Below are 26,785 nucleotides of genomic sequence, written 5' to 3' on the forward strand. Positions count from 1 at the left end.
GCTAGTCCCAATGAAATGAACCAGATACCTGAGTTGGAAATGCAGAGATCACCCACCTTCTGTGTTGATCTCACTGGGCGCTGCACACCAAAGCTGTTCCTATTCGGCCACCTTGCCAGCAATCCCCCAAAATTCTATTCCTGTGATTTCTTTGCCTGCTTTTGGTATGAGGGAAATACTAGCCTCCTGAAATAAGTAGTAAAGTGTTGGAAAATTTTGTGACAAAGTGTTGTTAATACTTCTTCAAACATTTGTTAGAATTCTACACTGAAGCCATTGGGATGTGAGCTTTCCTTTAGCGGAAGTTTTTTTGACTACTAATTCATTTTGTTTTTGGTTTATTTCATTTTTTAATTTATTTTTCAGTCTTTTTCAGTTTCAGCAATTTGAGCCTTTCCATAAGTTATTCCATTTTATCTAGATTATCTAATATTCGGCATGCAATTATTAATAGTATTTTCCTCTAACCTCTCTATTTCTGTAAGGTCAGTAGTGATATCCCCTCTCATTTCTGATATTAATATTTAAGGTATTTAAGTTTTCTCTCTCTCTCTCTCTCTCTCTGTGTGTGGCGGGGGGGGGTCAATCTAGATAAAGTTTTCATTTTTGTTAAACTTTTTAAAGAACCAACTTTTGATTTTGTTGATTTTTCTCTATTGCCTTTTGTTCTCCATTTCTTTTTTTCTAATTTTCATTTTTTTATTCTTTTTGCTTTGGGTTTAGTTTGCTTTTATTGTTGTGATTTCTTAAGGGAAAAGTTAGGTAACTGAATTGAGTTTTTTTAAAAAATATATAGGTATTAATGCCTATAAATTTCTCTGGAAGCATTGTTTTCCTGGATACCATTACTTTTGGTATGTTTTGTTTTTGTTTTGGTTACTTCCAAATGATTTTTTAATGTATCTGTGGTATTTTTCTTTGATCCACTAGTTATGTAGACTTGTGGTTTTAAATTTTCATATATTTCTGAATTTCCCAAATTTTCTTTTGTTACTAATTTCTAGTTCTATTGCATTCAAACAACATATTTTGTATAATTTGAATTATGTTAAATTTACTGAGATTTATCACTTGATATATTCTGTCCTGCAAAATATTTCATGTGCTTTTGAAAAGAAATATATATTCTGTTGTTTTTGGGTGGGCTTTTATCAATGTCATTATCTCTGGTTGATTTATAGTGTTAAGTCTTCTTTTTCATTGTTGATCTTCTGCCTGCTTGTTCTTTCCATTATCAAAAGTGGGTTATTAAAAGGTTACCAATAATTATCGTTTAATTGTCTATTTTGACCACCAGTGCTGTTAGTTTCTACTTGTATTTTAGGGTTCTGTTTTGGGGGGCATATATGTTTATCATTTTTTGTACTGTCCTGGTGAATTGACCATTTTGTCATGATAAAATATTCTTTATTGCCTCAAGGAACAAATTTTGTTCAACAATCTATTTTTTTCTGTTGGATGATCTAGAAAATCTGTTTTCAATCTAGCCACTCAAGCTCCTTTTTGGTATGTTTTTTGAAAATAAAATGTTGTATCATTTTATTTTCAACCTATTTGAATCTAAATTGTACCTTTTATAGACAGTAGATGGTGAGTTCATGTTTTTTTACCCATTCTTCTGATCTCTGTCTTTTGATTGGAGTATTTAGTCTATTTATACTTAACGTAATTTATGATAAAGTAGGATTTCCATCTGCTATGTTGCTCTTCTCTATGACATATTTCTTATTTTATCATCTATTCCTCAAGAACTTACTGTTTTGTGTTAAATAATTTTAATAAACCTTTCTAATTCTATTATTTCTTTTATAAGAGGTTTTGAGTTTTTTTAATGCTTGTTCTGCGAATTACAATTAATATCTTAATTTAAAACAATCTAGTTCAGATTGCAACTTAAATAACTCATGAAAACTGCTTCTGTATAGCTCAGTTCTCTCCCCCTTTTTAGTTATTATTGTCAAACAAATTATATCTTTATATACTTTAAGCTCATCAACAATTTTATAGTTATTGTTTGATGCAATTGTCAATTAAATTATGTAGAGAGAAAAAGAATTAAAAAACAAAATATACTGACTTTTATATTTACCTATGTAATCATGTTTAACAGTGCTCTTTATTTATTTGTGTAAATTTGAGTTACTGTCTGATGTCTTTCCTTTAAGCCTAAATGACTCCCTTTATATTTCTTGAGGTACAGTTCTAATGGAGACAAACTGTCTACGTTTTCATTTATTTGGGAATCTTAATTTTTCCATCTGTGAAGGTTAGTTTTGCTGAATATAGAACTGTCAGTTGACAGTCATTTTGTTTCATTATATTTCCCAATTATTTCCTAATGTTTATTTGAATATACTTTCTCAAATCTTTTTAGCTTCTATAGTTTCTCAGGAATGGTCAGTTATAAATCTTGTTGAGGATCTCTTTTATATCACAAGTCACTTTTCTCTTGCTGATTTTATGTCTTTGTCTTTTGACAGCATGACTTCTTGTCTTGTAGGTATCTTTGAGTTTATCCTGCTTAGATTTCACTGAGCTTCATGAATATATATAGATGAAGACTGCTCATTAAATTTAGGGAGTTTGGGGCCATTAATTCTTCACTGTTTTTTGTCTTTTTCTTTCTATTCTCCCGTTTAAAAACTCCATTATGTATATTTTGGTATGCTTGATGGTGACCCACAGGTCTCTAAGGTTCTGTTTTTCTTTATTCTTTATTTCTTATTATTTCTCAGACTAGATGATTTCAATTGAAGATCAAGTTAGGTGAATATTTATTCTGCCTGCTTAGATCTGCTATTGAGTCCTGTATGAGTTTGCTAGGACTGCCATTCCAAAGTACTATAAACTGGTTAGCTTAGACAACAAATATTTATTCTCTCATAGTTCTGGAGACTAGGAGTCTAAAATCAAGACCTTGATGGAGTGGTTAGTTCTTTCTGAGGGCTGTTAGTGTCTGTTTTATGCTTCTCTTTTCTGGTGGTTCATCAACAATCTCTGGTGTTCCTTAGCTTATGGACACATCACCCTGATATCTGCTTTTATGTTCTTGTTTGATTGTCTATGTGTGTGTCTGTCTCTATGTTTCCACTTTTTATGAAAACTTTAGTCCTATTGGATAAAGGCTTACCCTAATAACCTTGTTTAACTTGACTACCTTTGTAAAGACCCTGTCTCCAAACGAAGTCTTTTTCTAAGATATCAGGGTTATATACTATAACATATGACCTTGGTGGCAGGCATAGTTTAATCCCTAATAAGACCTTCTAGTGATTTTTTAAATTTTCAGTTTTTATACTTTTCAACTCCAAAATTTCTATTTGGTTTTTATTAATATATAAAATTTACATCTCTTTATTGCTATTCTCTACTTGGTAGAGACATGTAGAACATGATTTTCATACTTTTAGGTATGGTTAACATATTAGGGTTCTCTAGAGGGACAAACCTAATGGAGCAGACTACATAAAGGGAATTTTATTCAATATTAGTTCACATGATTACAGAGTCCTACAGTAGGCCATCTGTAGGCTGAGGAGCAAGGAGAGCCAGTCTGAGTTTCAAAGCTGAAGAACTTGGAGTCTGATGTTTGAGGGCAGGAAGCATCCAGCATGGGAGAAAGATGCAGCCTAGGAAGCTAGACCAGTCTCTCTTTTCACATTTTTCTGCCTGCTTATATTCTAGCCACATTGGCAGCTAATTAGATTGCACCCACCTGGATTAAGGGTGGGTCTGCCTTTCCCAGCCCACTGACTTAAATGTGAATCTCCCTTGGCAACACCCTCACAGACACATCTGGGATGAATACTTTTTATCCTTCAATCCAATCAAGTTGATAGTATTAACTATCACAGTTAAGTTTAGTTCTCTGAATATATATAGCTGGTAAGGTCTTTATCTAGTAAATTCAATGTCTTTGGTTGCTTAGAAACAAAGTGTATATTGACTACTATTTTCTTTCTGTGTATGAGCCGTAGTTTCCTGTGTCCTTGTGTGCCTCATAATTTTTGTAGAGAACTGGACATTTAAAATAAGATAATGTGTCAACACAAGAAATCAGATTCCTCCTTCTCTTCACCATGTTTTGTTGTTGTCATTGCTTCTGTTTATTTGCTTGGTGGCTTTCCTGGAATAAATCTGTAAAGTCTCCATTTTTCGTATACAGTAACTGAAATCTCTGGTCATTTAGCATGGGATTTAGCTAATGATCATACAAAGATTTGCTTAAGTGCTCTGAACTGGTAAATCTTCCTCCAGACTTTGCCATGGCCCTCAGCATTAATGGGGGAGAGAGAGAGAGAGAGAGAGAGAGAGAGAGAGAGAGAGAGAGAGAGAGAGTGTGTGTGTGTGTGTCTGTGTGTGTGTCTTTGTGTGAGTGTCTGTGTATGTGTTGGGGCATGCCTTCATTGCTTCTCTTGGCAGCTTATAACTCTACTTAGCCTCCTTTCTGTCTGTGTAGAGCTTCATGGGCAAGCAGAGCCTCAAAATCAACCTTACTAGGTTTTCCTAAACATAAAGGTAGCCCCGGATATGTGTGTGGCTTCCTATATTCTTAACAATATGTCAGAGCTTCTCAAAAGTCCCTGTGAAAAGCTCATTCCTGAGTTTTCTCTTTTTGGTCAGTCTCTTGTTAACTGCAATTGGTATCACTGCCTCAGGCAGCTATAATATTAAATAAATGATTGCCACTATTTCTAACAAATGCTCTGAAGATAGAGCTCTTCACACAGAGTGAGCTCTGAGTCTGATCAAACAAGAGTTTAAGCCTTTCCAGAAAGCTGTCACAGAGAAAATTACAACAAATTTTTGCAGATAGGTATTTTGGGAAACTCCAAACATGATCTGTCCCAGTCAGTGGCTATCAGGCTACCAGTTTTACAGCCACCATGTTTTCAAGAGTGGTGGTTTCCCCAGTCTCAGAGCTAAGAAGAGAGGAATGGGATCAGGCCAGGTCAAAATACTATGCTCTTACTGCTATTCAACTTCATTTCTTATATAAATGCTCTATGATTAGCTACAAAGTTTTCATTAATTTCCAAAGTTCTGAGAAGGTTGATTTTCATGTTTATGGCTGTTCTCTATACTTTTATTTATTTCTTTAATTATTTTTAGTTTTAATTGATACATAATAATTGTATGTATTTAGGTGGTACAATGTCATCTTTTGATACATGTATATATCAAGTAATATTCAAATTTGGGTAATTAGCATATCCATCAACTGTAACATTTGTCATTTCTTTGTGGTGGGAAAATTCAAAACTCTCTCTTCTAGCTATTTTGAAATATGTAGTATAGTACCTTATCATTCACTTTAGTCATCCCACCATGCGATAGGATACCAGAATTTATACTTCCTTTATAATTGTGACTTTGCACCCATTGACAGACCTCCCTCATCCCCTCCTCCTTATCTCCCCCAATCTCTGTTAGCCACTTTTCTATTCACTGCTTCTATGAGATGAATTTTTTAAGATTCTGCATATGAGTGAGAACATGCAATATTTGTTTTTCTGTATCTGGTTTATTTCACTTAACATGATGTCCTTCAGATACATCAATGGATGAATAACATAATTTTATTCTTTTTTATGGCTGAATAGTTTTCCACTGTCCATATATGCCACATTTTCTTTATCCATTTATTCATTACTGGACATTTAGCTTGAGTCTCTATCTTGGCCGTTGTGAATACTGCTGTCATAAACAAGCAAGTGCAGATATATCTACAACATAAAGATTTTCTTTCTTTATATACTGTGAAATTATAAAATTTTCCTTTTAATTTCTGCATTAACCCATTGGTTATTTAGGAGTATTGTTGTACTGCACTCTATCTCTCCCTTTAGATCTTTGGATGTACACCTGGTAGTGGAATTGCTGGATAATATGGTAGTTCTATTTTTAGTTTTTTGAGGAACTTTCATACTATTTTCCATAATGGCTGTACTAATTTACATTCCTGCCAAAACTAGTTATCTTTTGCTTTTTTGATAATAACCATTCCAGCTAAAGTGAAATGATGTCTCATTGTGTTTTTTTATTTTAACTTCCTTGATCATTAGTGATGTTGCACATTTTTCTATGCCTGTTGGCCATTTTTATGTATTCTCTTAAGAAATATATATTAAAGATCTTTTGCCTATTTTTTAATCAGATATTTTTGTTGCATTTTTTGAGTCTCTTATATATTCTGGCTGTTAACCCCTTATCAGTTGAATAGTTTGCAAATATTTTTCCCCATTCTTTTTTTTTTCTGGAGACAGAGTTTTGCTCTTGTCACCTAGGCTAGAGTGCAATGGCCCAATCTCAGCTCACTGCAACTTCTGCCCCCCGGGTTCCAGCAGTTCTCTTGCCTCAGCCTCCAAGGTAGCTTGAATTACAGGTACATGCCACCATGCCCAGCTAATTTTTGTATTTTTAGTAGAGGCGGTGTTTCACCATGTTGCCCAGGCTGGTCTCAAACTCCTGACCTCAGGTGATCCACCTACTTTGGCCTCCCAAAGTGCTGGGATTACAGGCATGAGCCACCATGCCAGGCCCTCCCCATTCTTTAAATTGTCTCTTCACTGTTCATTGTTTCCTTTGCTGTGCAGGAGCCTTTTCATTTGATGTAATCTCACTTGTTAATCTTTGCTTTTGTTATCTTTGCCTTTGAGGTCTAGTCCAAAAATATGTTGCCTAGTCCAGTGTCATGAAGCCTTTCCCTTATTTTTTCTTCTAGTGGTTTCATAGTCTTGGGTCTTACAGTAGGCTGTTTGAGATCGTTCTACCTTTTTGATATAGGCATTTATTTCTACATACTCCTCTCTTAGAAATGATTTTGCTATATTTCATAGGTTTTAGTATGCTGAACTTCCATTTTCATTTCTTTTTTTTATTATTTATTTATTTAAAATGTTTTATTTCCATAGGTTATTGGGGATAAGGTAGAGTTTGGTTACATGAGTAAGTTCTCTAGTGGTGATTTGTGAGATTTTGGTGCACTCATCACCCAAGCAGTATACACTGTACCCTATTAGTGGTCCTTTATTGCTCATCCCCTTCCTACCCTTTACCCCTGAGTCCCCTAAGTCCACTGTGTCATTCTTATGCTTTTGCATCCTCATAGCTTAGCTCCCACTTGTAAGTGAGAACATATGATGTTTGGTTTTCCATTCCTGAGTTATTCTCTCACTTAGAATAATAGTCTCCAATCTCATCCAGGTTGCTGTGAATGCCATTAATTCATTCCATTGTATGGCTGAGTAGTATTGTGTCTTTATTCACTTGTTGATTGATGAACATTTGGGTTGGTTCCACATTTTTGTCATTGTGAATTGTGCTGCTATAAACGTGTATGCAAGTATCTTTTTCGTATAATAACTTCTTTCCCTCTGGGTAGATACCCAGTAGTGGGATTGCTAGATCAAATGTGAAATTATAAAATTTTCCTTTTAATATCTGCATTAATCCATTGGTTATTTAGGAGTATTGTTGTACTGCACTCTCTATCTCCCTTTAGATGTACTCCTATTTGTTTTATATATTTGAGTGCCTCATTGTTGGGTGCATATATATTTATAATTGTTGCATTCTCATGCTGAATAAATACCTTCATCATTAATGACCCTTTTTATCTCTTTTTACAGTTTTTGACTTAAAGTCAATTTTTGCAGATATAAGCATAACTACTCCTGCTCAGTTTTTGCTTTCATTTAAATGGGCTGTCTTTTGCCATTTCTTTACTTTCAGTTTGTATGTGTTTTTATGGGTGAAATGGGTCTCTTGTATATAGCGTTTAGTTAGATCTTGTTTTTTTTTCAATCCATTCAGCCATTCTGTACATTTTAACTTGATAATTTAATCCATGTACATTCAAGGTTATTATTCGTGCCATTTGGTTGATGATTTTCTGACTGTTTGGTGAATTCTTTGTTACTTCCTTTCTCTCTTGTTGTTTACCTTTGTGGTTTGATGATTTTGCCATGGTACTAAGTTTTGACTCCTTTCTCTTTCTTTTTTGTGTGTCTGCTGCAGTTTATTCATTGTGGTAACCGTGGGACTGACATAAAAAAATCTTGTTGTTATAATAGCCAGGTGCAATGGCTCTGCTTGTAATGCCAGCACTTTGGAAAGCTGAGGTGAGTGGATCACCTGAAGTCAGGTGCTCAAGACCAGCCTGGGCAACATGATATAACCCCATCTCTACTAAAAATACAAAAGTAGCCAGGCATAGTGGCATGCCCCAGTAGTCCAGCGACTCGGGAGGCTGAGGCAGGAGAATCGTTTGAATCCAGGAGGCAGAGGTTGCAGTGAGCCAAGACTGCTCTACTGCACTCCAGCCTGGGTGACAGAGCAAGATTCCATCTCAAAAAAATAATAATCTTATAGTTATAATAGACTATTTTAATATTTTAAACCAATAACAACTTAATGGTGCTCATGTAAAGATATTCTGGACTATTTTCCTTCCTTTGCCCCACAATTACCATTTTTTGCCTTAATTTACATCTTTTTATATTATGTATTCCTTAACTATCTAATTATAGCTGTTGTTATTGTTGAAATTTTTACTTTTAACTTTTATACTAGAGATTTGAAAGCTATAAGTTGCACCGTTATAGTACAGGAACATCCTGAATTTCGTTATGAATTTTTCTGTACTAGCAAGTTTTATACTTTGCTGTGTTAGCATGATAGTGATTATATTTTCACTTGCAATTGTAGTGCCCTTTAAACATTTCTTGGAAGACCAGTCTAGTGGTGATGCATTTCTTCAGATTTTGCTTGTATGAGAAGTACTTTATTATTTTTTACTTTCTGAAAAATACTTTGCTAAGCATAGTATTCTTTGCTGAAATATTTTTTCTTTCAGCACTTTGAATATGTCATCCTCTTCTCTCTGGGCCTGCAAGGTTTCTACTGAGAAATCTGCTGGTAGTCTAATCGGGGTTTCCTCATATATGACCTGATTTTTTTTCTTGCTGCTGTTCCAGTTCTTTGCCTCTGACTATTGACAGTTTGCTTATAGCATGCCTCAGGGAGGACATTTTAGGCTTGAATCTATATGAAGACCTTTGAGTTTCATGGATATAATACATGTTAAGTATCCAACCAATGCTAATTTCTTTTCCAGGTGGCATTAAGTTATTTCATGCCTCTGTCACTTTCAGATTCTATCATAAAGCAAACATGCTCTATTTTTTCTTTGACCATACAAAGATATTAACTTGAAAATGTAGTATGGATATTATACCAGGCCTCAAGTGAGATATCTGGCCTTCCGATAGTTTTGTAACTTTGTGAAATTGCAGAAAACTGCAAGTCTCAGTTCACTAGTCTAAAAAATGGAAGAGATACTCAAGAGGATTTCAAACTGCTTTTAAGCTGGGAATCTTTGGCTTGGTTCTCTTGGTTGCATATCACAGAAAACCGCATTAGTCTAGCCTAAACAAACAAAAATATATTTTATTGAAAATATACTCTCTGGAATCTCAGGGGCAGAAACCTATGTTCACTTTATTGTTCTGCTATTAATATGATTTATTGTTCTGAATTTTTATGCCTCAATTCAAACTTCCTTTGGAAAGAATCTGATTAACTCTTCTTGTGTCTACTTCAGTCACAAAAAGTATTATCTGAGAAATTATCAGTAAGATAGCACAAACATAGCTATTGGTACCTGCTCCTTAGGTTGGGGGGGAGGGGATATAATTTTCAGAGAAGATTATATGAGCTGAATGGACAATAAAAAAAATTATCTTGTATAGTTTTCTTCTTAGATGTTCAAAACAGATGTGCTTTTCTTTTCGCACATGTGATTCCAAACTCATTTATCATGATTCAACTCTCCTATATAAAAATACAGACATATAGCTCCTCCCCAGTGAAAGGCAGTAAGAGGTCATTCATTTACCATATCTAGAAGAGATGTCATTGAAGAATTTTTCTCGGAGTCTATAATTTCTAGGTGATGTTCATTTTTCCTTAATCTACTTCCAGCTGCTTTATTATTTTATAGTCCATGAACTGGTTAATTTGATAACACATATCATACATTTCTGGTGTATTTGTGAAGTGAGTTTCTTCTGTCTGCCATAATGAATTCAATTCCTTCTACTAAGTAATAAAAAAAAAACAAATATAATGTTATCCACAAGAACCTTTATAAAGTTTGACTTTTGAGGCTTTTATGAAACTCTAAAAAATGTTAACTATTCATTTATATTTTAATTTGTCAAGTTTATAAAAATAGTTCATATAGTCTAACCTTGGGAAATATTTAATTAGCACACTAAAAAATAAAACACTATTTTAAATAGATTCCCTGCCTTTCCTCATCTCCACCCTACCCCACAAAATATTTCAAGGATAAAAATAAATTAAAACAAATGAAACAGGTAGAGAAAAAAATAGAAACTGATTGGTTGCTGAGAAGCTAAGCAGTAATAATTGAGACTATTACCTGAAGAAAGGCAATTATTAATTTTTTGAAAAAATCAAACCATCCTACTGTCAATTTGAAAGAGTTCTAAAGGAAGCAATTCTACAACATCCCCTAGTTACTAGCTGCTAGAAAATATTTTCTCTTCCTAGTGTTTTAGCTGACTTAAATATGGTATAGAAATAGTTTTGCCTCCACGGGTCTTGACAAAGGACACAAAATGTTTTCCTTGGCCCTATATTAAACTGCCTGAAGCCTGTCAATCTCTTGAGATAATCTAATAGGAAAAATTTGAGGGTTTTACATGACTTAAAGACAGGCCTCATGCACACATATAGGCCCCTTTATCTTTGAAAAATTCAGACAGGCTCTCCTTGCTTCCAGCTTTCAAAAGTACAGACTCAATTTTAAGAAAGAATATTGCTATTCCAGATATTTTTGAAAATTCTTAGGCAGGGTTGAAAAACAGACCTATAACAAGCTTATCTTGAAAACAATTTACAGTAAGATCATAGAGACTTAATGAGTGTGTTCCATTTCCAGTAAGAACATAGGAAGCAATAAAATATGGTTATTCTTTCCATAACTAGAAAACACTGGGTAAACTAAATCATTAGTTTTTTCTGCTAAAGCTGTCTAAGAGCTATAGATGAAAAGAAGTTCAAAATGAACTAAATTTCAGAGAAGAATGAGGGCTTGTTAAGTAAGAGAATAAGCATTTGCTCACATATAGGGGGTGGCCACAGCCTTGTTTGTTACGGAATGGCAGAAAAGCAATTTTATCAAAGGCAGGGAGGCTCTGTTAGCACAAAGAAATCACAATTGAGTTTTTCATGAACATGTGGTTTATCATGGGGAATAAAAATATGAAATACCCCAAATGCAAAATTAATCGTCCCAGCTTTCCAGGTCTCCCACAGAGCATATTTTGTTAAATGAACCATGACTGCCTAGGGAGGGAGCTAAGAAGCAGAAGGAGATATAGTGGTGCTTAGATCCCAGAGTCTCAAAGTAGTGCTTTAAAAATACTATTAAAATACATTAGTAAGTTTAGAAGAAGAGATACATAAAATGTTCAATAGTGTGGAATTGTTCAGAAAAAAATGACGTTTATAAAGAACTAAATAATTATAAAACTGAAATTTTCAAATTTTGAAGTATAAAGTTTATTGGAATTAAATAGCTTATGCAACCTTCTATAGGAGGATATTACACAGTAAAAGAAAGGATTAGTGAATTGAAATTATCTAAACTGAGTCAAGAGAGGAAAAATCATAAATAGAACAGAGACCCATGAGATAATACATATAGAATCCTATAGATAATATACACTGGAATCCTAGGAGAAGAGATAAAGAATGGAACAAAAGAAATAGACAAGAGGCAATGATTGCCTTTTTTTTTTTTTTTTTAACAAAGTTAATACTAGTATCAATCTGCAGATCCCAAAGGTCCAGTGAACTTAAAGTAGGACAAATACAGTGAAAACCCTATCTAGGTATATCAGTCAACCTGTTGAAACACAAAAATTTTAAAAGTTAACAGAAAATGTCAAAAGCAGTCAGAGAATAAAGTCTCATTGCTAAATTCAAGTGAAAAAATGTTAAACATAAAAGCTGACTTCTTAATTCTCATAAAAAACAATGGGAACCAAAAAACACAATAGGGTGCCATTTAATGTGCTAAAGAAAGTAACTATCAACTCTGATTTCTAGATCCAGCAAAATTATTCTTTGAAACTACAAATAAAACACAAGCTGAGAAAATTTGTTACAGAAGGCCCATAATACTAAAGAAAACTCTTCAGGTTAAAGGTAAATGATGATAGAAGTCCGTATCTTCAGTGAGAAATGAAGAGCACCAGAGTAGCAAATATGTTGATAAATGTAAAGTGTGTGTGTGTGTGTGTGTGTGTGCGCTTTTGTAAAAGACTATTATTGACTGAAGCAAAAATAACAATAATAAATAAGGTTTATGCTAGATATAGAAATTAAATATGAAATAGGACTAAAAAAGGAGTAAAGAAAATTATACTGTGGTAAAGTGTTTTTTTGTTGTTGTTTTTTGAGACAGAGTCTAGCTGTCACCCAGGCTGGAGTGCAGAGGTGCCATCTTGGCTAATCTTCTGTTTCCCAGGTTTAAGCAATTCTCCTGCCTCAGCCTCCTGAGTAGCTGGGATTATAGGCACCTACCACCATGCCTGTCTAATTTTTCTACTTTTAGTAGAGATGGGGTTTACCATGTTGGCCAGGCTGGTTTCAAACTCCTGACCTCAAGTGATCTGCCTACCTCTGCCTACCTTGGCCTCCCAAAGTGCTGAGATTACAGGTGAGAGCCACCGCCCACGGCCTGTGGTAAAGTTTTTACAGTGGATTATAATAAACTAAGGAGGCATACTTTAGTCACTAAAGAACCATCAAAAATGTAAAAAGAAACAGAGAGATAGCTAAAAAACCTCCAAGAAGAAAAAAATTGAATACTATAAACTATTTGTTTAATCTACAAGAAGTCAGGAAAGGAAGACTAAATAAGAAAAAAGATCAGTGAGACAAACAGAAAACAAATAGCATGGTAAGCTTAAACCCAGTCACGGAATCCTGTGAAATAGAAAATGAAGCCCAGTCCAAATATATATCAATATAGTGTTTTCTGCTTTGAGTATAAAGGTCAGTAATAGGTAGTCACTGCTTCTCCATCCACATTTTCACAACTGTATTTTATTCTATGAGCACATTTGTAATAGTATATTTCTTCTGCCAATATCACCTCCCCTTACTGTTACCATTTGAGTGGAAAAATTGTCAGCTGACACATTGCCACGAAAAACTCAATGACTATACTAAATAGCCTTTCATATAAGACACATTTTCATCTTAAATTTGAGAGAATAGATGTGTAAGATTTTGATTTACTCCAGTCCTAAGTACAAAAATTATTTATGTATTCACTTCATTAGAGACGAGGTCTTGCTCTGTCATCCTCTCTGAAGTACGGCAGCGTGATCATGGCTCACTGCAGAATGGACCTCCTGGGCTGAAGCAATCCTCCCATTTCAGCCTCTGTAGTAGCTGGGAATATAGGCACACACCATCACACTGAGCTATTCTTAATTTTTTTGTAGAGATAGGGTCTCACTACATTTCTAGGCTGTTGTCAAATTCCTGGGCTTAAGTGATCTTCCTGCCTCAGCCTCTTACAGTGGAAAATTTCATTTTGACCATTGAAATGTTTCTACAAATATGGTTTGCACAGACCAAATGTTCAGTTTCAAATTATAAGTTATGTCTCTAAGAAAGAAGCATGAAAAATAAATGCTGTATTTGTCTGTAAGAGGAACACTAGCTTCCAATTAATTCTATTCTGATAATAAAATAGAAGGTGGAATAAATTTCAGTAAGGATACATATAATTTTCATCTCGATCTAATATTTATAAAATGTTAGTTTTTATTGTTCAGTAAAGTATAGTAAGTTTTTATTGTTTTGCTATTTGCAAAACAAAGGGTGTGTAAATAACTATTAATCAAATGTCTAATAGAAGACAATCAAGCTTTCTTTCCTGGTCAGATATATTGTAGTCTAAAATATCTTTGCTTTTTCTGCCTTTTAGATCTTGCTTGCTCATATTCAGTTGTATGCGAACTAGAAATAAACCTTGTGTCTAACACAGTGAAGTTTTGGGAGCTGTTTGCTTGAATAGTTAATTAACTCTAATGTGAGAGTAGACAATTACATGTTTTTAAAATACTAATGTAGCAACTTGAATATGGATTGATCATTTTCATAAAAGTCAAACAGCTCTTGAAGGAGAGTGTCATCTGTGCCCTTATAAAAGTAGTGAGTGAGAGTAACAAAGAAGTTATGTCCAGCTTTTGATGAGTAGTTTCTATTTCTCTACAAAATAATGATTGAAGTCATTGAAATATCAGGGCTCCAGAGTAGGGTAGGAGCAAAAGAGATCTAATTTAATAAGAGAACAAACAAAAGTAAAAGCGGCAATTTTAGGCGTATTGTCTGGATTGACTATGATAATTTTAAGTAAATGGACAGTGGTAGTCTGTAAAAGGCTCAAATCCTACTGCTTGAAGAAGCCTATTATTATTGTAGCCAGGTGAATTCTTGAAATGTGCTCTGCTTCGGTGCCCACTCCATCTTCCCTTTCTAACAGGGTGAATTAAAATAATTAAACCAAAAGTTGACTCCTATGAATACCTAGCATGATCAACGGCAAGACTTTTGATGAAACAGGATAAAAATCAAACGCTTTGCTGTGTGATCATGGAGGGTGAGGCGTGGGGCAGGGGAGATGCAGGGTAGTTGTATGTTATTGTTGTTGTCTTCTGAAGAATTGGGTTCAAACTCAAGGAAAATATTCTTTACTAAATCTCACTTTAAGCAGTCTGTCTCAAACAAGCAAAAAAAAAAACCACTTGTTTTGAGATATGTTCACTTTGCCAGTAACTAACATGCCTGAGTTCTTACATGAAAGAACCCATGGGGAAAAAATCTACTCTTGCAGAAAGGTCTGATATTCACCCACAGAAAGGAGTAAAATGATTGACATAGAGTCTTGAGGAAGATGTCCGTCACAGGCAGGTCTTCATGTTGGATGTGAGCATGGAGAGGAACGCAGGCAACAGCAGATAAGGGCCAGTGACAGAGAAGGTAAAACTAATTCCTGATCACTTTTCAGGTAACAAAGATCACTCAGGGAGAAATGAAGTGAAACCCAGCAATACCCATGTCGTATGATTTTAGGCTCTTAAAGAGAAAACTTTGTTCTCCTAAGTACTATTTTTGAAACAGTATACTTTCTCTCTTCTTAACTTTATTTTTTTTTTTGGAGATGGAGTCTCACTCTGTCACCCAGGCTGGAGTGCATGGTGCCATCTTGGCTCACGGCAACCTCTGTGTCCCGGGTTCAAGGGATTCTCTGCCTCAGCTTCCTGAGTGGCTGGAACTACAGGCGCATGCCAGCCACCATGCTTGGCTAATTTTTTGTATTTTAGTAGAGATGGATTTAACTGTGTTTGCCCAGGCTGGTCTCGAACTCCTGAGCTCAGGCAATCTGCCCATCTCGGCCTTCCAAAGTGCTAAGATTACAGTTGTGAGCCACTGTGCCTGGCCTCTTCTTGAAAATACACAGCTATCAATGTCCTAAATGGTAACAAAAATGGCCTAAATGATGCCTCTCAAATTAGCAGACTTCATGGTTATCCATCCATTTATTTTGCTGTAAAATGTTATTTATTTATTTAAAAAAATTTTTTTGTAGAGATGGGGTCTAGTTAGATTGCCAGAACTGGTCTTGAACTGGCCTCAAGCGATCCTCCTTCCTCAGCCTCCCAAAGTGTTGGAAGCCACCATGCCTGGCCTGTAAAACCTTTTTATATGCTAGGTCGTGGGAATACAGAAGTGAATATGGCACTGACCTCAAGCAGCTTGCAGGTAGCAGGCATGCAAACAAAATCAGTGCACAGTACAAGTAGCACACACCGAGCAGGGTACCGTTGATTTGTGAAATACGCAGGATAGAGAGAGGGGCTCATTCCTCCTGGGTTAGCAGTGAGGACGCTGGAGAAAATTCTACCCTCACAAAATCCTGTTTTGTTATTTTGTCTTTGGCGTCTAATTCTAGCTGCCTACTAATGTGAGAGCACTTCCTGGAAGCCAAATTACTACTAAGATATTCTAGATACAATAAATTATAAAATACCATATTCTATGAACAGTGTTTAGATCTCTGGGGGTTTTTGAGATAATTGCTGCAGTTTCCCCCAGAATTCGTATACCAACAAATACTATGACAGGCTAATTCCTCAAGCCCTTTGGATTTTATTAGGTGTTCTAATCATCAGTGAGCAGGGCAGCTTTGCACAAAGCCACTCAGTTGGGAGGACTCAGAGTATCTGGTAAGGGCACTGCCCAGAGCATGCTCAAATGTGTCAGTTGTAGCCAGAAGGGAGATTTTTTTCAATGCACTGACTTTCATCACAGATACAGCTTTCTCCTGGCCATCAAAAAACAGGAAAGGAAAAGGAGAAGAACGACAGAAACAGACAATGCATACACATCTCAGTTTTAAAACCCACAGTGTCCATGTAAATGTGCCATTGTTATCTCTCAGGGTGCTACAGAGAGAAGAGCATCATTTAAGCAGAAATATAATTTGAAAATGACAGAGATTAAATAAATGGCAAGGGCAAAACTAGAAATGAAAGGAGGGAAGTCTAACTGTAAGCCTCTTCCCAGGACCGTGGCACCATATTGTCTCCAAAGCAGCAGTGAAATCCGCGTGTGAAGAGATCATGACTGCAGTGAATCTGTGAAATCTGATGATAGATAAATTGTCCTTTGTCAGTCTCATTACCAGCTTTCTAAGTTTCACTGTATTCATCTAAAAAACAAAAATCTCTGCTGAATAGACTTGATTCCAGTGGCACATATTTTTCATAATAAAACCAAAGGACCATGCGTGAATATATAAAGATCAATACCACCTTGAGTGTCTGAAGCCAATATACCTTTGTCGTCTAATGAGGAGCAGTGTGTTGCTTTATGCTTTCAGATGATTTAGATAAGGATTGGAAAGATTAAGCACCTTGTTCAAGATTGTATAGCTACAGATAGCTACTAAACAACAGAACCCATAGATGTTAGATTTCAAAGTGTTTTCTTTCCATTACTTTATACTCCCTCACTACAGCAAAAACTACAAATCCATACTTACGGCAGTTATCAAAAACAATAGAAGTGCTAATGGCAAATAAATTTGTAAGTTGTTTGAATAACCCTTCAATTTTTCTTTTTTAAGAATGATTTTTAGTTTATCACGAAGGGAATGTTGGTATTGTGTTTTAGTCACGGACTTAGGTGGAAACCACAGATTCAAAGCTCACAAACCACCTTCAAAGGTTAAAAGTCTGGGATTCAGAGAGATAAAGGAAAGGGACATTTTGATCCATGAAGCAGCTTATTCACATTCAAGGACATTTGGTAGGAACAATTGTTTCCTGTGTTTACTGATAAGTAGTCTGTCAGGTAAAAGGATGTGAGCTTCCCTTGCACCTGGTTGTTCTCTGGCTTGCAGCCCGCTTGGAAGTCCTCTTCAAGTCGAAGCAGGAAAATAAATCCTGCGCATAAATCAATCTGTGGACCCTGCTGATCAATTTTTACCTTTGCGTTCTCATATAACATTAGGGAAACTGAAGTGGTTCAATAACATCCATCCTTTTCAAATAATTTAGATTTTAAGCTAATTCACAAGGATTTCCTGGAGCCAGTTCCATTCAGTGGGACCCAAGAACTGAGGATGAGAGTGTTGGGTACATCTTTTCTCATGGAACAAGGCAGGTGGGGCAGACAGGGACTTTTACATCACAGATTCACCCTGCCACCCTGTTAACACAGACTATGTAGACAGTCAATGTAAGGTTGGTGTAAATACCAGATTAATTTCTCTTCTGATCTATCTAAAAATGCCACAAAAATTTGTATGAGATCTTGTAAAACAAAGAAGGGGAATGCACAAGCTGTTCCTATGTTGATGTTTAAAGCTATCTTATTTATTCTAAGGTGATATTTGTGCAATCCTTACATAATTATAATGGTATGATTACTTTAAATGAAGATCATGTACAGCAATAAATGGAAAAATATGACTACATATACTATTTTTTGCCTTTTTTATTCATTGGGGAAATTTAGCATTATTATGATCTATTACTCCATTAATGAGGGACATTTTTGTTCAGGAGTAGAACTGCATTGTACATCTTTTCTTTTGCTTATGCAAATTTCAAGAAAAGTAATTTGATGTTTTCTCATTCTTACTATTATATTTATGAAAAAGCAATAATTTAGGTGGCTATGAATATGTATGAATAAAAGTGTTTTTTCTTTCTAAAAACTAGGAATGGCTACATGATTGTTTGTTTCAAGGTCCTTCATTGCATTTTTTTTTTTTTTGAGACAGAATCTTGCTCTGTCACCCAGGCTGGAGTCCAGTGGCACGGTCCCAGCTCACTGCAACCTCCACCTCCTGGGTTCAAGCGATTCTTTGCCTCGGCCTCCTGAGTAGCTGGGATTACAGGCACCTGCCACCACGCCTGGCTAATTTTTTGTATTTTTAGTAGAGATGGGGTTTCACCATGTTGGCCAGGCTGGTCTTGAACTCCTGACCTCATGATCCACCCACCTTAGTCTCCCAAAGTGCTGGGATTACAGGCATGAGCCACCGTGCCCAGCCCATTGCATTTTTTATTTTCTTACTAAAACATAAGGTTTTAGATTACAATTTAATCATTTGTTAACTACTTGAGCAAAAGGTCATGGAAATAGTTTAAATAAATTTATACTTTTAGATCCTAAAATAAAGAGGTGAACAATTAGAGTTGCACTAAAAGAAGACTGGTTTTTAGTTGTTCTCTTGTTCTTGTGCTTCTCCTGCCCAGTAGGGCAGTCTCATTTAGTCTCGGACACTAAATGAAAGTCCTACGCACTAAATGAAAGGAGACTGGAATAGGTCAGCGTAAGTGAAACCTTACCAATAAGGAGTGTTTTCTGTGTAGCAGTTTGAGGGAGAATTCAGAATCTCAAAATCTCATTTATTGTTCATCTTTTTGGGGATGGTAAGAACAGCCTCCCTCTTGACCCCTTAGGAAGTAGTGGTATCTGTCTCTGAAATGGTGGTCATGGTAAGAGGAATGTGAACTTAACTCACGAGGCATCTCTCAGTCAAATCCAATAGGTACCCAGCAAGGTTCTCCCAAGGTCTGCTAGTTTACGGTTATGTAATAGGATGGAAGAAACATAGGCATTGCTGACTTTATCTTTTAAACGTTTGGTTAGAATGCAAAGGAGTTTTCCATCGACTTGTAACAAACAATAAATTTAGTTGGTTCATAAATTACCTGAAGTTATGTAGACAAAGAGTACTAGAAACTCAGTCTATCACAGGTAACACATGGAAGCATTTAAAAATTTTTTTTAACTTTTTAATCTATTTAGAGTCAGGGTCTTTCTCTGACTCCCAGACTGAAGTACAGTGGCATGATCATAGTTTACTACATCCTGAAACTCTGGGCTTAAGGAATTTCCCACTTCAGCCTCCTGAGTAGCTGGGACTATAGGTATGTGCCACCATGCCCAGCTAATTTTTAAATATTTTTTTGTAGTGATGTCGTCTCTCTTTGTTGCTCAGTCTGGTCTCAAACCCCTGGCCTCAAACGATCCTCCTGTCTCATTCTCCCGAAGTGTAGGGATTATAAGCATGAGCCACCAGGCCTGGCTAGAGAGCATTTTTTTCAACACAGAAGGGCTGTCTCCCACCTGCCTCTAATGATAACTCTTCTGGTCTGAGGCAAGGGCTCCCGCAGGGTGAGAAGCAAAGATAAACTCCTCAGGGAGTCAAAGGGTAAAAAGTTGTATGAACACCTGCAGTCACGGCTCATCCTGCACCGCCTCCTAGATACATCATTTCTTTACTCATAAAGTTCTAGAGCACTTTTGCAGAAGTTGTAGCACTTAAAGCCGTAACACAGAGGATCGGAGAACTGGCTTTGGGGCCAGATTGTCTGATGTTTTATCCTGTTGCTTAATATTTGTATAATCTGGAACAAGTTTCTTCATTTTATGCCTCATTCTACATCTGTAAAATAGAAATAATTACAACACCCATTTCATCAGATTCTAGTGATTATTGAGTCAATACCTGTAAAATGCCTTAAGTATTGTTTGGCATATTGTTAGCGTTTATCACGTGTTATCACCTTTTCATCTCACTATTTCAGTCAATACCAAAACAAATATTGATCTCTACATTTTTCATTAAGACACAGTAGATAAAAAGGTTACACATGGATTCTTAAAGGTAAATTTTCACTAATCTCTTAAATGGCAAAAAAAAAAAAAAAATTTAAATTTGGATTTTCCCCTCTCTTCTTCTTTTTTTTTTTTTTTTTTTTTTTGAGATGGAGTTTCACTGTTATTACCCAGGCCGGAGTGCAATGGCACGATCTCGGCTCACCGCAACCTCCGCCTCCTGGGTTCAAGCAATTCTCCTGCCTTAGCCTCCTGAGAAGCTGGGACTATAGGCATGCACCACCACACCCAGCTAATTTTTGTATTTTTAGTAGAGACGGGGTTTCACCTTGTTGACCAGGATGGTCTTGATCTCTTGACCTCGTGATCCACCCGCCTCGGCCTCCCAAAGTGCTGGGAATATAGGCGTGAGCCACCATGCCGGGCCATGATTTTCCCCTCTCTTATCGCTTATCACCACCTCACTGCCAGAGCACACTTTCCTTGGACCAGTGCTGGAGTGAGATGAGAAATGAGAACATTAGGTGGTCTGATCCAAGGCAAAGTAAGACAGGGATGAAGTGGAAGAATAAATTATCACATATTTAAAGGAAAATGGAAGTGGAGAAGTAAAAAGAGAGCACCGTCAAGAAATTTGAACCGTGGGTGTGCTGATGAGTGAAGCGAACAACCCTACGGCTATCAGCTATTCAGGCTGGCCTTGCTTACATGCGAGTTCCAAGTTGTGCCTAAAATTTTTTAAAGTTTTGGGAATTATTATTCCTACATCAAATTTTGGAAATTAGTATTCTTAAAATGATACCTTGCAAAACACATCGCCATATAAAATGAGTTACATGATAAACTTCAGGACAACAGAGACTGCAAAAGTCATTGTGAACCTGAATGGTCAAAAACATTCTTACGGAGCAATGGTAAACTAGGTTTTAAATGAAGGAATTCTAGATGTGCGAAACAGACCCCACCAGTGGGATTTTCATGCTCTATTTGGGAGGATTGAAATGGTGAATCTTGAATGAAAATTCCAAATTGGTGGTTTTCAAAGATGAGATTGGAAAGTAGATTGAAGTGACACTGAAGAGACCTTTGCATGCCAAGATGATTATTTCAAAAAGCAATGTATGCACAGTGGAAAGCTGACAAAACAGCAGAAATTATAAATTTCTCTCATTGCATTCTGAAAGAGAATATCAGTTCTCATTGTAATAAAATGACTACATCAGATGCAGGAGATGCTAGAAATACATGTGCATTTGTCCATTTTCATGCTGCTGATAAATACATACCTGCCCCCGGGTGATTTATAAAGGAAAAGAGGTTTAATGGACTCAGAGTTCCACATGGCTGGGGAGGCCTCACAATCATGGTGGAAGTCTAAAGACACATCTCACATGGCAGCAGAGAAGAGAGAAAATGACAGCCAAGCAAAAGGGCTTCCCCTTATAAAACCATCAGATTTCGGGAGACTTATTCATTACTATGAGAACAGAATGGGGGAAGCTGCCCCATGATTCAATTATCTCCTAGCAGGTCCCTCCTACAACACGTGAGAATTGTGGGAGCTACAATAGAACATGAGATTTGAGTGAGGACACAGCCAAAACATACCAGCATGCAATGAGGAAGCAATCAGAAAGCTTCTACTGGAATACTAACAGCAAAATGAAGAAGAGTCAGTACAACATGTCATAAAAATATGGGAATGAAGAAGTCATTAACCTTGTTTTAGCAGCAGTGGAGTACCATAGTTACCATCTCAGGATTTGAAGTCAGGAGCAATCAAGGTTCATTCGCTCGCCGTGCTGCTCACTTGTCCTGTGTCTTTGTCTCTCTACAGAGTTTCTTCATCTGTAAAATGAGAATAACAATTCGCACCTTGCAGTTTTTTCTCTATATGTAAGGATTAAAAAATGTAATTCATACAAATAATTCACCATAGTTTTATCATAGTAAATTAATAAATATTTGTTATCATTGCATCATTATACTTACATAAAATAATTACCTATCATACATTGTCCCTTTTTCTCTAGAATGTAAGATCCCTAAGAACAGGGCCTTTTGTCTACTTTTGTCGTTGATGTATCCCTGGTACCTAGAATAGTGTCAGGCATATCAAAAAGATGCTCAATAAATAATGTGTTGAACAAATTATTGTTACTGTTTTCACAATGGGAACTGGAAAAATAACAAGGCTTTGGTCAAAATAGAGAAGTCAAAAGTGAAACTGTTTTGAAGGCCAGATGATGAGACATATTTTTAGATCATTAATGTTGAGCTCCCTTTAAGCTGTTACCTTCCAGCAAACATCATCCATTAACTTAAATACATTACACCAGTTCATTAGAACCAATCAGCAAACCTGCCATCCCCCCTAAAATGAAGACCTAGAGTGTAGTGAAGAATATGCTTACCAGCTCTCAGTTCTCAGAAAGGGAAGAGCATCCTCAGTGTAGGGTAGCAGTATTTGATAATAATTGAAACACCCAGAACAGGAATTCCAAGGAGCCTTCAATTCATAGAAGCTGGAAAGGAAACTGATCTGTTTCCAAAGATTATGTGACCTTCTCTGTTGTTCACAATATACAAAACTCATTTTTTTGTTTCAATATCAAAATTTTTGTTTAAAATTCTTTTTATGGCATTTTTGTTAAAATTAGTTGGTCATCACCTCATTCATACCTTTCTAAATCGTTTCGTTTTATTCTTTTAATTAATGTTGGTTGGTAATTAGGGTGGACAAATAGAACTTTAAAAAGCTTACAATAACTTATGGCTGCTGAATAGAAATAGGGGATAGAGTTGAGAAGAGAGAACATTTTCACACAGTGATAGGGTTGAATATTTGAGAAACAAGCAAATCAAAACAGTATTCCAGCAATAAATATGTTAGTAGGAAAATAGTACTTGAGTTAAATAACCAGAAAATAATTATATAAATGTCAGCAAATAAAATTCATTATATAGTGAGTAATATAACTCAATTGGAACAGCCATTTATATAATCAACTGTGGGAGAACAAACCTAAAATGGAAAGATTTACTGAGAACAAATACTCACTTTGAGGTTAAAGATACTGCCTCAACATTTCCGAATGAAATAACACCTTTTATATGGATACTGATGTTACATAATACTAAATAATTTAGTATCTATGTTCATAGTCTTAGAGTACCATAAACCTTATTGGGAAAGGCAGGTTAAATTGGACATTTCAGAGAGATTTAATGTTTGAAAAACAAGCTATGGCAAAAAGAGGATAAACAAGATCTAAGTGTTTGATAAATCACTGTCAGAGCTACATTTGGACCAATATAGCAGGTGTAGAAATAGAGGCTCCGAGGAGGCAGAGGAAGTTGAAGATGAACGGTATCAAATGTTACCTTTAATGGAAAACAGCTTGGACAGAATGCTCTTAAGCGCTCAGGTTTCTTTATTGCAACTTCCCTTGTCTTACTTTCTTTCACCACCTTGAGAGTGATGCTCCAGATCTCTGGAGCTCAGCACTGGAGTGAGCCACACACACTCTCATTTCAAGATGCTTTGCTATATTTTTGTATGCTTCAACCTAAGAGAAGGCCAGAAAATTGGCACAGTTTATTGTGCCGGGGCAGAAAGCAGAGTCACTGAGCTGATAGGCACGGCCATGGTCTCTGCAAAGCCCAGCTTCCTCACAGCCACCTTTATTTTCATCCTGCAGGCACTCTTATGGGATTTGCTAGTGTGAGAGGGAGGCTACAACATGTAGACTTTGCCCAAAGATGCCCAGTTGAAATCACACTTTGTTGCAGGGGAGATCGTAACTTCTGATGGCTTTCTTTGATTTGGGCTTTGTATTTCTTTTATTTCAGTTTATCTTCCACAGATTTTACAAAACACTTTTCCCCAGAGACAAGAATGTTTCAGTTTCACCATGTGGAAACCTTCTTGCTTAAAAACTGATAGGTGCTTATAAGAAAGGCATATGTCTTTCATAAAATGGATTCCAGGGTGATCAAGTTTTCACCTGTGCAAGTCCTCACTGGGAAATAAATGTGACTCTAAATGTTTGATTTTAGGCATAAAACCACATAAATGTAATATAATCACCTCTAAATATTTTGACAGAAATGGAACATATTACATTATAATGTTTTAAATGCCCCAGATGGAATGTTTGAACCTTGATTAAATGCAGTATCTTTGATTTTTAAGCCCTACAGGCTATTACACAAATGTGAAAGATTCTTATCCATTTTGCTGATTAATGAATAAGGATTTGAGCTCTTATTAAAAATATTCTGGGCATGTGAGGGATATAGAAATGTCAGAATTTCTGCCTGTAAAAAGTTTTCAATTGAGGTAAAGAAATAATATTTGCAATAAAAGCAAACACTGCAAGGGTAGTCTATGAGATTAAGCACCAGATTCGTTCTCCACTTCGAAAGAGGAAGCACCCTAGATATCAACAAATTCAACCTCCTTGTTTTACGTAATGTAAAAGTTAGTCCCAAAGAAACATAGAAACCAACTCAAACCAGTGTTCCCTGCCTCCAGGTTGAAGACTCTGGACTCCAGTCTCACTCTTGCATTGCTGTAACAGCAGCAGGTGTGAAGCTGGTTGACTGTGTCACTGGATCCTGGTTACCACGTTAGCTGAGTCCTTGAGATAGATCACCCACACATAAGTTATGTGAAGTGGGTTTATTACTGACAGATAGGTAGCAGGGAACAAGAGAATATGAGGTTCACTGTGAGACAGTTCCCCAGCCCAAGAAAGCTGCCTAGGATAGATGGGGTGTCTTCTGTACATGCTCTGCTTGCAGCACAGCTGAGGCATCTCAAAAAGTAGCCTGCCCTGGGTTTTGTACCCCAGAGCAATAGGATACCCTGGGCTAAAGCATGGAAGGAAATCCTGTTTTCTGGAGTGAGGGGCTGGAAGAGAGCCCTGGCTGTTCCAACCAGCTCCTCTCTTTTCACAGTATGCTGAATTCGCAGCACATTCTGCAGTTATTCTGGAGAACAAGTGAGAAACAGGGCAGAATTGGATCAGCCCAAGGCCATCCGGGGAACTGTCCTGCACAGAGAAGGATGAAAGCCGGTCCTTGATCATGACAGCTGAGGTGCCAGGTAAGTTGAGTTCTTGTGGTTAACCACAGACAAAAGATATGCACTTACATCCCTTGGGGGGATGAGGAGGACAGTCCAGCAGGCCAGTATTGGCAACAGGAAGGAGGAGGATACACCCGGCACCCTCCTATAGTGAGTCCTAAATGTGTATTGCATGTCCACTGCGTCCTAGGCCTACTGATTGGTGATTTATATGCAGCAATTAATATTTGCTGAAAGAATTCTTTATTTCTCACAACAACCTCACAAGGTATGTTTATTCCTAGCTTCAAAAATGACATTAAGGATTATTCGCTCAGTCAGCAAATGTTCACTCATAGCCTAGTGGGTTCCAGGTCTTGTGTTTGATACAGGGCTACAAAGATGGCCCCAATTCCTACTCTCTTAGAAAGCAGACATAGTGAAAATTGAGCTCCAGAATTTATATATATATATACTCTACCTCGGAGTTGTATTACCATGAACTCAGAGTAGTTATAAAATATTTTGAAGATCACAAAGCTTAAAAATGGAAAAGTTAGCTTTCCAAACCAGAGCTTTTTAAACATACTTTAAAGTCCCTACCCTTTTGGTTACAACTCACAGCCTGCTGTTTGAGAGGGTGGCAGAGAAAATGATGTCATCTAGGTAGAATGTATTTGAATGAGGAAATCCAGGTAAGAACAGGAGCCCACTCTCAAGCACAGTGGAAGAATCTAAGGAGACAGCTATTTAAATGGATTCAAACCCAAACATCTTGAGTGAGAGATTTTGCTACCAGAGAGAAGTTTGCAAAATCAGAAGAGGCTATGAGAATAATGATGGACTGTATCTAGCAGACCAAAAGGAATTAAAGATAAATTAACCAAGTGCAGCCAAGGTCATTTTTCTGTAATACAGAATTCATATAAAAACTCATTCTCTCTTCTCCGTTCTGTCTCATATACACTCTCACATATGTGCTACAACTCAGTGGTTCAAAAATCCTTCCCTTGCCTCTCCATACCTCTAATACCTGCAATACATGCAGACCTGCCTGGAAGTCTCTTTGAAATCCATGGGACAGAATGGAGGAACGAGGATGTATCTAATTTCAAAAGTCATGGCCCTGTTCTGTGCTGGTGTAGACTGAGGCCTTATACTGAAATAGCCCAGAGATGCCTTTTGAGACCAGGATACTTATGAGTCTGAGAGTTTGCCATGCATGTGGAGTGTGGAACACAGAACACCTATTGTGGGATCATTTTTGCCCCTTTGGCTTAAATTGTGATGTAAGCAAAACAGCAACAGGTAGCCTATTGGTGTTTACCATTCTGAGATACATGTGCAGAACGTGCAGGTTTGTTACACAGGTATACATGTGCCATGGTGGTTTACTGCACCCATCAATTTGTCATCTACATTAGGTATTTCTCCTAATGCTATCCCTGCCCTAGCCCCCCACCCCCT

At 36.6% G+C, this 26,785-nt stretch overlaps 2 long non-coding RNA genes across 3 annotated transcripts in view; one reads left to right on the forward strand and one right to left on the reverse strand.

Moving 5' to 3' along the window:
* The window catches only part of LOC144578951 (uncharacterized), a 37,553-nt gene extending 11,228 nt beyond the window's left edge, over positions 1-26,325 (forward strand). The window contains exon 2 of the long non-coding RNA XR_013525576.1: positions 25,210-26,325. This is a non-coding gene — a long non-coding RNA (uncharacterized LOC144578951). The remainder of the gene's footprint in view (positions 1-25,209) is intronic.
* On the reverse strand, positions 11,601-26,525 carry LOC118146772 (uncharacterized). Of its 2 annotated transcripts, XR_004732717.3 has the most exons (4): positions 26,343-26,525; positions 21,967-22,095; positions 20,576-20,741; positions 11,601-20,074 (listed from the first exon to the last, which is right to left on the reverse strand). It is a non-coding gene; the product is annotated as an uncharacterized LOC118146772 (long non-coding RNA). The 2 variants fall into 2 exon arrangements; XR_013525575.1 differs by lacking the exon at positions 20,576-20,741.
* Positions 26,526-26,785: the final 260 nt, after the last annotated feature.

The sequence above is a fragment of the Callithrix jacchus genome, chromosome 13 (assembly GCF_049354715.1).
Source record: "Callithrix jacchus isolate 240 chromosome 13, calJac240_pri, whole genome shotgun sequence".
Taxonomy (NCBI): domain Eukaryota; kingdom Metazoa; phylum Chordata; class Mammalia; order Primates; family Cebidae; genus Callithrix; species Callithrix jacchus.